Source organism: Pimephales promelas, chromosome 8, assembly GCF_988280905.1.
Source record: "Pimephales promelas chromosome 8, fPimPro1.hap1.1, whole genome shotgun sequence".
Taxonomy (NCBI): domain Eukaryota; kingdom Metazoa; phylum Chordata; class Actinopteri; order Cypriniformes; family Leuciscidae; genus Pimephales; species Pimephales promelas.
The window spans coordinates 23,144,435-23,157,206 of NC_142776.1; the positions used below are offsets into that span (position 1 = coordinate 23,144,435).

A 12,772-nucleotide genomic window follows, 5' to 3' on the forward strand; every position below is an offset into this window, starting at 1 on the left:
ATAGTGGTGTTTGTATGAACTTCCTTGACTTATTACTGTTTGGTTGGATTTGTATGAAACAGCATCAGGAAAGAGGCAAACTTTTTGATGATGTCCCCACATCTGTTTGATAGTATTAAAGTCCCAAGTGTAATACTTGACACAGTGCATGTCAGTTTACATTTACAATAGACTCCAAGATTATTGCAAAATTAGGATTAAAGAAGATGAAATATGAGTTCTAATATTTCTATTGTGTGTCTACATCATGATAAATGTATTTGCTGTTAAAATATAATATATATATAATTTAAAAAATATATAGTATATAAACTGTATATGTGTTTATAAAATGATTAACACTAAATAACATATTACATTATAACCAGCTGATTGATGACATTTTAATAAGCATCCTAAAATCTTCTCTTGTCACAAAAGAATCAGTGTCAGTGAATACCATTTCAAAGACTACAACAAATTTAATTCAGAAAATAATTGAATCAGTGTTGATGACAAAAGTTATGTGATATTGAACCGAGTTGCCTTAAGTGTGATGTAAATTTGATTATAATTAGATCTAACATTATCAGTGTCAACAATTTAGCTATTCCTAATTGTCAGTCAAATATAAAAGATACACATTGGCATTTGCTCCTTGTCACCCGCATCATTTCCCCCATTTGTCATCTTGGCTAAATCTAGATGGGGTCAGGAAAGAATGCTCTCTCTTTAACTTTTGTCTTTGAAAAATCATTATCGAATGTGTGGCTGTCTCTTTGCAGTAAGTTTGAACATTTCTGAATTTAGAATATCAACAGAAAACAGTTTGCACCATTTCTTCAGTTTTCCTAAGAAGTAGTAGAAAGGCAAAATCACATATATTTTATTGCTATTTTAATTCATCTAAACATATATATTTTTCCTCCGCTATTTCTTTATTTTTTTAAATGGTCACATAATGTAAACAGTGTGCAAATGAAAGAGAGAACTGTAGTTCCAAGAGTTCCATGTGCAAATATGTTTGGAATGCTAGTTGGGCCGCTGGGAAAGCAGTGTGGATGTGCTTTGTGAGGTCTGTATTTTCACCAGCAGAGAAACCAGCCTTTCAGCCCGACTCATTTAAACACAAGTTCACTTGAAGCCTTGTGTAAATTCAATAGAGGGGATTTTGCCTTGAGGGTAGTTAACATGGTTTCATCTTAATTTGTAGGGTCACTTGTGTCAAAACAATGAGCAAGCAGACCACCACCTCAAAGGCAGTTCTGTCATTGTATGACTCTGATTGGATGGTCACATTGTGCTGAGAACAGATAATTTGGATTACATTTTACCACTAATATTTATATAATCCAATAATAATAACAAGAAATACATTTAGCTGTATTTAATTTGAGTACAATTAGAAAATTTTAGCCTCTCAGATGACTGAATCTACTTTTGTTATTGTCATTAACATCTCACCGCTGTCATAGGCATGGACTCTGCAACATCCAACACCAATTGAAAGTCTTTCACTTTTGCATTCATTGCTCTTGTGTTATGTGGTGTATGTTTCGTTTTCACTCTAAAGCATCTTTAACGCCTTCTTCCACTTTTCCTCTCCTTTTCAAGAGTAGTAATGGAGTAGCTTAAAATTAATCAAGATAAGAAAAACCTGATCTGCTTGAAGGCTCCCCTCGACAAAGGCATGTGACATGCTTTTGTAATGTGAAGCTGATTAGAGTCTGAGAAATCTCATATTTTCATGTCAGGAGAGCGGTAAGGAGTTATCCAGCAGATGTTGAGGACAACACATTGAACTGGGGCACTCATGTGGGCGACATGAGTTAAAGTTGGTCTCATGACATTCTCTCTCTTTTCCTTTTTCTCTTCTGTTTTCTTTCATTGAGTCAGTATGAATGGCAAAATAGCCTGAAAATAATACAAGAACATCCACAACGTAACTTGTGACGCAAACATCAGAGTTACTAATGTGCTGTATAGCCTCTGATTATGCCACAATTCTGCTTTTATTTGTCTTGTCTGTACCTAAACTACATTTGTAAATTTGTAATTACATTACAGTCTTGTCGATTGTGGACTTTATTGAAGGCATATATCTGTTAAGACTAGTCTAGTTTGGGGGTCAACCAAAAAGTACAAGTGCTGGTCATATTTATTGTCTCATGCACATTTGGCAGTAAAGCATTGCTTTTTAAGTTGAGAATTTTAATTGACACCTAGTTCATTATATTGGCTTAAATATTCTGACAGATAAACCGAGTTGGTACATCTTATCAGATTTTTGTAGCTATACCTCTGGCTCTTAAAGGGATAGTTCACCCAATGAAATAAAATTTCTCTCATCATTTTTCTCACTCTCAAGTTGTTCCAAACCTGAATTAATTTCTTGCTGAACACAAAAGAACATATTTTGAAGAATTTGAGTTAACAAACAGTTGATGGGCCTCATTGACTTCCATAGAATGGAATATATAGATATTGAAGTCAATGGGCCAGTCAACTGTTTGGTTAGCCTTTTATGTTCATATAAGTGAATCATACAGGTTTGGAACAATTTGAGCGTGAGTAAATTATGACAAATTTTCCATTTTTGGTTTTGCTTTTAATGAAGAATAGTCATTTCTGGAAACCTATAAGGACAAACAATGCCATATAGCATTAGAGTAGAATATAGTTCACTATGGAAACTAAAAGCCTGATCCATCATTTTTTAAATTCCAGCTTTCCTGTCTTTGATTTTACTTTGATCTTGCATTTATGGACGTTTTCGGTAGTTCTTTACCATTATTTTCAGAGATTATCTTAGGGACTGCTTCAGAGCACTAATCACTGGTACACCCTACCTCAAAAATAAAATAATTGTAGTTAATACATAATAATTGTTAATGAAATTTATATTATTATTATTATCATTAAATAATATTAATAGGAAATGAAGTTGAACATGGGCATGATGTTTTACACCACCACCTTGTTTGAGCATCAACCCTGCACCAGTGAACATGAGTTTTCAGGTTTTCAGGCCCAGTGACGGCTTGTAGTGAAAATTGGAATCAGTGTGTGAATTCACTGCACAGTCACCTGGGAAACCACTGGAGCTCCTCTGTGAAACAGGGCCATCTTCCAGCACCTGCCCCTCACTCCCTAACTGCATGCTACCACTTCTCTTTGGGACACATTGAAAACCTTCATTGATATCCTAAAAGCTTACCCAATTCAATACCCAAGCCCGTTTTTGCCTCTGTGTTGTGGTGTTTGCTTGTAAGCGTCCTTTAGGATGTATCTGTGAAATTTGAATCATTCTTAGCTGGGTGTGACTTTCATCGAAAAAAGAAAAAGTGAAATTATTCTGTGGGATTGCATTTCTGTCATGGCTTGAAATTGTCACATGACTGCAATTTGAGCAGCAAACCTCGCAGTGCAAAAAAGAAGTGTTCATTTAAGAATTCATCTCTAAAATTTAGTGAGAAAGTTTATATCTTTAATTTCAATAACATAAAAGAGGTCTTTTTATACAATATTTTCAGTATTGTCTTCAGTGCTTTAGTTTACAAGAGGGGCTTTGCGGAAGGAAGGGCGCTTCACCTCGGCAAGACAATAGTCGGGTAAACAGCGAATATCGCTTGCGTCCGTTAGCCGTAAAGACTGTCCGCTGCATGGTTTCCTAAGGTGACTCCCTAAGAGTCCGCTCTCCTTCGTCCACTCGCTCCAGCATAGTTTCTGTGGGGAGGCTCTTGTGACTGTGGAATGAGTGCAATGTCAGGCATGCTTACACTAATGCCTGAGGGACTCTGCCCGTGATCGGCCCTAGACAAAGCTGCCCAATGGAGTCCGCAGTTCCCACGTGTCTTCCCTCCCTCCATGCCCAGGCCCCAGCGGCTCTCCCTTTTATTCTTTACAGGCTCTGTTATGCAATGGCCGCAGCCAGGCCTGCCGCTTGGCAAAGGGAAGCTTTTATACGTGGTCACAAAGCACACCAAATTCAATTATTCTGGAAAGTGGAAGCCGTGTTGCCAGCGCCAAAAGGTTATTCACATGAGCGCAAGCCCCTCAGTGCTATTTTGCTTCCCTTGGTGTTTTCATTATGTCGGTTAAGGGAGGGCAAGGTTTTTGTTGTTGTTGTTGTTAAAAGGGGTTGGTGAACATGGCTTTTGTTTCATGCGGAGTGTGTTTGTTTGGAAGGTTTGACAACAGTTTGTGTAGATACTATGTACTCCAATTATTGTCATGGGCTCTATATGATGAGAGATTACAAACACATCCTTGTAAAGGCATAGGGTTCAAGCATCTTTTTTGGACCACAATCTATGTATTGCGTTACAAAATTCCAGAACATTTGAAAAATACAGACTATATGAAAGCCACACAAAGACAAACGATTTACTGAAAAATGCTCAATAATCCAGCCTAGGGTCAAGTCATTATGCACTTTATCAATGATTTTGGATAAATATGTAATTATGTAATTTAAAGTGCCCCTATTATGCTATTTTATAGGTTCCTAAATTTGTTTTGAAGGTCTCTCACCACAGGGTTACAACTTTACATGCAAAGGTCAAAAAACACTTTGATTTTGTCATATACATTGCACATCACCACATTTCTCAATGATTCTCAAAGGACTCAATGGATAAATCAGTCACTCTACATTCCTATTATCCGCGAGCTTTCTCTCTGCGCTGATTGGGCAGACGGCCTAGTCTGTTGGTCTGTCGCTTACAGTGTGCGTTGCATGCTAAATATCAGCTCAGCGATTGTACACACTGTAAAGACGGTTATGATAACGTCGATTTTACCATATCAATCCGAGCGCAAGTCTGATGATGAAACATTAATGGAAGAACTAGTTATACGCCTTATTCACGGCAGCGCCATCTTTGATTTTTAATGGGAATGAAAGCGAGGCTGTGAGGGATAGACTTGCATCTCTTCAATGGGCTGTACTGTTATTTAATGTGTTTTCGGATTGTTCTGCTCATGACACACTGGAAAAATATCTTTCCAAGAAATGTCAGTTGACAAAAAACTCCCGACAATGTAAGCTGTGGAAAATTGTAAGTAATCTAGCCGCTTTATTCAGCTTTTTACAGCGGATGCCATTGGAAACACGGTAAGTCTATCCCTCACAGCCTCACTTTCATACCTGTCATGGCACTGCTCTGAATAAGGTCTATTCAAGCCGAATACATAACCGGTGCAGATATTAGACGAGCATTAGCGTGAATGACTGATGTATCATAGTTTGTTTTTGTAAAAACAAACTTGCTCCATCCTTTATCTTTACTCAAAGTAGCAAGAACGACATAATCTACATTTAATAGACAGTTTTATTTTTTCTTTGATAACAGTTTATCATTATTGATTAACTTTAGTGGACATATGTAATTTGATGTTGACTTGTTTCCAATAAACCAAAAACACCAAACACGGTTGTTTAAATGTAAGGAAAAAATGATTTTTCCATTGCATTTACCAAGGGGTTGAGCTTGTGAGTGAGAGTATCATCTGATTCCTGTTATCAGACTGCTCACTCATGTGTCAGTGGTGTAGCTTTTGGTCAAGGCTGCACGTCCTGTTGTTTATGGCATATTTTTTTGACGGTTTGTTCTGTCACTAGTATCAAATCCATTTCAGAAACATACTAACACAATAAGTACATCTTAGACTTAATTTCAACCCTGAGGAGTTGTGAATTTTATTTTCAGAACAGTCCAGAAAATTAACAGAGATTTGAAAGCATGAAATCAGTGTGATATCGACCACGCACTATTTCAGTGGGTAAGCATGTCTTACTGAGGCAGAACTGTCCTATTAAAAGCTTAAAATCAAAAACTGATAGACCCGGACCTCGGCGTCTTTCTGATTTTTAAGAATGCCAGGTGCACTCAGTCACACACAAAGGTTATGCCAATCATGTCTGGAATGCTAGCTTTGCAGGATGTACCAAACTCGTCAGGGCTGTTTACCAAGGAATTTTTATACATGGCTGTCTGAAGATCATCAAGTGCCAAAAAAATCTAATTCACCACACTTTAAGGGCCCTTTCACACCTACCTTGTTTGGTCCGGACTTTCATACTTTTCAGTTTCGTCCGAATCAAAATTACAGATGTGAAACCTACCCCGGACCAAACAGATGAAATTTGGTCTGACGAAAAGAGGTAGTCTCGGTTCGGATCAAACTAAAATGTTTGGTTCGTTTCTAGCGTGAAAGCATTTCTGTATGGTTCGGACTTTCAGACCTTTTACTGGAAGTTCCGGTGGTTACTGCATAGCCGAAAAAACAGAAGATGGTAGCACATGGGGAAAGGAGGAGACAAGTTTTTTTAGTTGGTCTGTTGTATGGTATGGTCTGATGACATAATAAAAAGTCAACTGGAAAAATATTCCGAACCGGCTCTCAAAATGCTTTGGTGGAAAAGGGGCTTATGAGAGGACGGGAGATATGAATCTGTTCGTTCATGTTGTCAGTTACCCGCCAATTGACAACATGCTGACGTCAGATGCACGTCCATTTACTAACCAATCAATGTAAAGAGATGCAGCCCACATAGATGATGACGACAGGATGCAAGTATGTCACGTAAAGTTCTTTAGTGCGCTCGCATAATTGCAGCGTGAAACCAATCCAAATCTTTCTGAAAGTATAAAATGTCTCAAAACGTGAACTTTGTTCCTAAATGACACATTCACCCTTAAGGACCTTTATTCTGAGAAATTATTCAACAAGTTTTAGTTTACTTTATTTCTCTAATTTGTTGTATGTAATGTTGGAGAAATATCAGATGTTTCTGATCTTTTTTTTTTTTTATCAGTTACTGCATTTATCGTTTTATTTGTGTTTTATTAATATTATGTGTTATTTTGACTGATCTTTGTACCAGACTTGAACACAAACTGCATTGTAATATTTACACACAAATGACATTATGGGAAAATATTACAAAGTCTGTAAACATGACATTAACCTTCAAATGGTCTTCGTTTCCTGTTCACACTACTGGGCTTTGGGGTCTTTACGACCCCAACAATTGATTGAGTAATTGTACAAAAAAATATACATTTTTAATCATACAAATAATATATCATTTTTTTGTTTACTTCTCATCTATTCATTAATGCTGTGTTTTTGGAGATATACAGTACTTTTGTATCCATATACCACACTATTCCTCAACTACAACATTAGCTTGCATATGAAATATTATTTTTTTTATGATACATTGCATTTATGCTCTAGCCTTCATTTCTGTGTAAAAAAAATCAGATTTATGCCAGATTTTTTTTTTTTTTTTTTTTTTTTTGGCCACATGAAGAAAATATTTAGTTTTTTCACATTTCCCATTTATTTCAATTTGGGGTCATGTTGACCCAGAAGTGTAAATTTTTTTTTTTTTTTTTTTTTTTTTTACATACCTTCAGTCAGAACAACTGAATCAAGCCCAGTTTTTTTGTGTATATAGATAGATCATGTATGAAAAGTCACAAAATCTTATTCCACTGAGTGAGATGAAGGGAACCTTTTTTTTATTAAATAAACTTTTTCATTTTATTAAGTAAAAGTCGATTGGGGTCATATAGACCCCATGCCATGACCCGATTGAGGGTTAATACGGGACATGCTGAACACAATGAGGAGAAGAGAGCGCAGATGTGCAAGGATTGGCAGTATTAAAAATATATGGATATTGAATTGAGGGTGAAGGCTTAAATAAATGTTTCTCTGAAGGGAACTGACTGTCAAAGAAAAGAAAAGTTTTGACAAAAGTTACTTTGATATAATGCCCATTGAATTGTTTGGCACGGCACTGCTTTGTTTACAGCGTTAAAGTCCCCGTGAACCGGAAGTTGCAAACGATTTTTCTCCAGTGCTGTGACGTATTTCCAAGTGAAACGGAATATTGAACAGAGGGCAGGGTTTTACTCTAGCGCTCCTCCTCTCCATCTCTCGCTCATAGCAAACTCCCCATAGTTTGAGGGGAGTGCTTAAGCGTTTCCCCACCCAAACTGTGAAACCTACGTCATCAGAAAAAGAAACCGTTCCAGACCAGAAGTAACTTTTCAGATTTTGATTAAAGATTACTAAGGTAAAACATTTTTTTAATATATATTCACTTGCACGGATTAATTGTTCACCACAAGACTAGTAATATGCGCTAACAAAGTAAATAGGTTCAATTTTGATTTCACGGGGACTTTAACTAAGGAAAAGCTATATCACTGCTGTTCCATAAATGCCACCTACTGGTAGAGAGTTTGTTGTTTATATATATATATATATATATATATATATACACACACAATATGTAGGCTATATATGAAGAGTTCAGATGCAAAAGCCTCTAAATGCCATTTGAAATTTTCTTCTTTAATGATGATTTTTATCAAACTTGTATATTTAAGTTCAGTAATTTCACTTAAAAAACAATTAATTGGTAATTATCATTGCCATTTAAGTGAAATTACTGAACTTAAATATACAAGTTTGATAAAAATCATCATTAAAGAAGAAAATTTCAAATGGCATTTAGAGGCTTTTGCATCTGAACTCTTCATATATTATTTTGTTGAATATGACTTCCTCTTAAACTTAAAGAAAATCCTGCGCTATTCATTTTTGTACAATATTTCCTGTCTATCAGTAGCTACGTTTACATGGACACAATCGGATTGAAATCAATACGATTGATGAATCCGATCAAGGTGTTTACATGAATGATAAATAAAGTGATCAGGTTGATGTGCACGTTTATATGTCACAAGATTCATATAGGAATCTTTGACATGCGCACACTGCATGAATATGCCACTGTTCACACATAAGCATAACTGTTTTCCCCTATTGATTCTCTATTTGTTTTAAACAACAGACTTAATTTGTATCCGTCTGGTCATGATTTGGAGACGATGAGCATGAACCGTTTTGCCGTGCTGATTGTATTTATCACGCAGTAAAACCCCGCGCCCAAAAGTCGTGTGTGGATGAGAACAAGCACTGGTAGGACGTTGTCCTGTTTCGCTTCACAGACATGGAGTGAAATGAGAATTTTTAATAACGGAACATTCATTTATATGACACTTTATTCAACGGGAAGAACAGCTCGTTACGTACGTCATTACGCTATTTGAACGTCATTGCACATGCGCAGTCGGTTTCGGTTTTCAATACGATCAAGTGAACCACCCCTTTCAATCCGATCGAAATTCTAGTCGGATCGAGCTCAATCGGATCGATTAAGGTGTTTACATGAAGGTTTTTTAGTCCGATTGAGCCGTCAATCCGATTACAAGGGTCCATGTAAACGCAGCCATTGTCTCGCTGTGAGAGCGATAGCAAGGATGGCTGTATCTAAATGTGTCAGAATGGAAGTTCTTCAGCAGATCTACTTATAGTCGACCTATTTCTATAAGATGCTGTATATAATGATAGGAGGAGACGTCTGTCCTGTGCTGTCTTATGCACTCAGCTGCCTGGACGGAAATGAACGACATGATTGAAATTCCTCCCAAAGTTTTGATACAGTCTTTTAAACTGAGAATGCAATTTTTAGATTGACACTTGTGGAGCCCAGCATATACATAGCGCACATGCTTATGCTGTTATGGTATCAGGATTAGCTTGGCCATAAGTATCTTCTTTTACGGGCTGCTGATGTCTGTTATATATTGTATTTTTTTTTTGTAATTTCCCAATTCCTTATTTTATTGTTCTATCTAATTCAGATGGTTTTTGCCTTGTTTTTTGGTGAGTACCCTTGTGATGGTGTATAGTCTACCCTTTGGAAGCAAGTAGAATACCTGCTGAGGTTGCATGAGACATAATTTAGCAGTGTCTAAGCAATTCCATTTCTCTTAAAAACCTTTGGTTTGTAGAGTGGTGTCATGTTTTTTAACAATAGAATATTATAGAGGTAAGCAAGCCATTAAACAATTAAACGTTAAACCGCAAAGGAGAGGCCGCGCTGTGCAATGGCGACAAGTTGTCTAAACGAAGGCTGCAAATTAATTAGGCCAATAAAAGGTCCTCATAAAGTTATACAGAGCTGATCAGCCCACATGAAAGGTGACATCTGTAACAGCAGCTTGAGAATGAAAATGCTTCTTAAAACATATGGTTGCCAAAACAAAAGTTCTGCCACTGGATTTTGTGAGATCCAAGAGCGAAGTCCTTGCTCCAGAGGCATTAAAACTCTGCCACCAGGCTACTATAATTAAGTTTATTTGGGTATATTATTTTTAGAGAAACACATTCTTGACGAGGAATGCAGAGCCTGTTGTTTGGGAGCATCTTAATTTGCAGGCGGAATGCCGGACTGGCTCTTTGTTGTCGTGAACGGCTCAAGCTGAAGAAGCGACAGGGTGGATGTCCAGACGAGGCCTGGACCAACGGCCCAGACTCCAGTTACACATGCCTTTCCCACCAGGGAGAAGCGTGTCGTTCCGGATGGAAATATCTACTGGGAAACATCAGGGAGATGGCAAAGCGTGGAGTAGATGATTATAGAATTCGCAAATGTCAGACTGTTCGTCTTGTGCTAAATTGATTTTGATTTGTAATTTTTGCCTGCACACCCAGAGTGCATCTTTTACATTCCTTGTTGGAGGATTCCAGAGTGAAACTACTCCCTGAAGAGAAGACGATCCCAAAAAAGTATACCCCATCCGTATATTTTAATTTTAAAAGCGTTCAGAATATGACAGAGGACATGTTTACTTTTTAAGCCAAATGATTTCCTCTTGTAGACTGATGAAGTAACTAGCTGGACTTTTGAAATAAGGTGAAATTATTATAGTACTCCAATTTGTGCTACATAATGGCCTTGACATTTATTCTCTGTTTGCTTAAAAAGCTGGGACACATTGCTTTGCTCAAAGTGTATTTGAGAAATTCCCAAGTCTTAAAATAACCCGTGGCCCCGTAACTCTTTTTCTTTCTGCCGATGACGGGTTTTGGGATTCAGCCCGCTAAACACTCCGAGACCTCTCCTTCTGGCAGAGCTGCTTTCCTCTCTGGAAGAAAGGCGTGGTATGGGAAGATTAGCTCTCTCAGAGCACAGAGGGTCTCTCAGGAACTGAAACAAAACACTCGCTTGAGAAACTCGCTAGTAACTTCAGTGCTGAATAAAGTCTAAGGGCAGAAGCGTTTTGATGAATGTTCTCTGCCAGTGTATGAAACATTTTGCATATCGTTGCTCAGGCCTGTGCTTTTGTTGGGCGAGTCTAGGGAACAACAAAATATCCGCATTCAATATTGATGCCAAACAATGTTCATATGATGTGTGTAAGCAATAAGGTACGAGAGGCTGTGCTGTATCGTGAATAAGTAACGGCTAAAGGGCGTTGTTAGGCACTCCGCTTCACGTCATGACTAACAACGCCCTTCAGCCGTTACTTATTCACGAAACAGCACTTGCCTCGAGTACCTTATTGCTTTTATTAAACGGTTACCACACAAAAAATATTAAAGTAAAAAAATATGTATCAGTGCAACTTTAATTAAGGAAAATCACTAAAAGCCTTCCTTCCGCTACAAAAAAGTAGTCCCTGACCGTGAACAGCAACAACGTTCCAATGTGTAATATGCATGAAAGCTCAAATAAAAACAACATAGGAACTGCAGTGTGGCACAGTGATAAATCGGACTGTTGGGTGAAGCGGTCATAGCCGTGTTTTATCGTGAATAAAATCAGAATCAAGGATTGGAACTAACCGTTATATAAAATGGAGTATGCAGTGTTGTATATTTATGTTCATTCATTATTGATTCATTCAGTATTTCATTATGAAAAATGTTTGTGTATGCAGATTTCAGAGCTCAGCTTTTGGGATCTGCTATTCTTTTGTTTTTGAAAGCACTGCAGAAAGAGGAAATTGACCCAAGGTTCCTGGTGAGAATGCAGGGTGGTCCTATTTCCTGTCAGAGGTCCGCATGTCACGTTATGTCCAATGTTACAGTTTGTGTGAGAATCTCAACTACATGGTGCATGTTTTTCTTCTGTCCTTGGGAGAGTTCGATAAACCTAGCAGGAGATCTGCTGTAAAGCTGTAGTTCAGGTTTAGGAAATGGACATCATGCTTGTGTATGTAGGGTTTCCTGCTGTGTTGAATTGTGGGAAGTGGTTGTGAGTTTTGGTGTGTTTAGAGGCCTTTACGGCTAGCCCATTAAAGCTAATGCTCTGAATTGTTTACAGTCTTCGAATGTGAATATTTCATTTAATTTAGTTACTTTTTTTCAGCTGGAAGACCTAATGTTTATTTATAATATATAAAAAATGTTTTTGAATGTAGAAGAAATATATATATATATATATATATATATATATATATATATATATATATATATATATATATATATATATATATATATATATATATATATATATATATAACATGCAACTTGTATGATTCTACAAGGCAATAGCTATATAAAGCTGTTTTACATGGAATGCAGTAACCGTGAGTTCAACTGAGGCTGCCATTTAAATTATCATACTTTTTTTTTTTTTTTTGCAATCATATTGTCATAATGGAAAATATTCCCTACATATTTTAATGTTAGTTGATTGTTGTGCATATGCTGGATACAACTTGGCTGTCAAATATGCACTAGAAATGCGAAAACATTTTGAAATTGGCACTACGTGACTAGAGAAAAAAGGTTGTGAAGTTTACTTTTGCCCAAACTTAAAGGGATACTCCACTTTTTTGGAAATACGCTAATTTTTTCAACTCCCCCAGTGTTAAACTGTTGAGTTTTACCTTTTTTGAATCCATTCGGCCGATCTCGG

General features: G+C 37.0%; 1 protein-coding gene across 4 annotated transcripts in view; it reads left to right on the top strand.

Annotated features, from left to right (window-relative positions):
• wwc3 (WWC family member 3) overlaps window positions 1-12,772 on the top strand; it is a 52,715-nt gene that overhangs the window by 688 nt on the left and 39,255 nt on the right. The gene's annotated exons all lie outside the window — the stretch shown is intronic.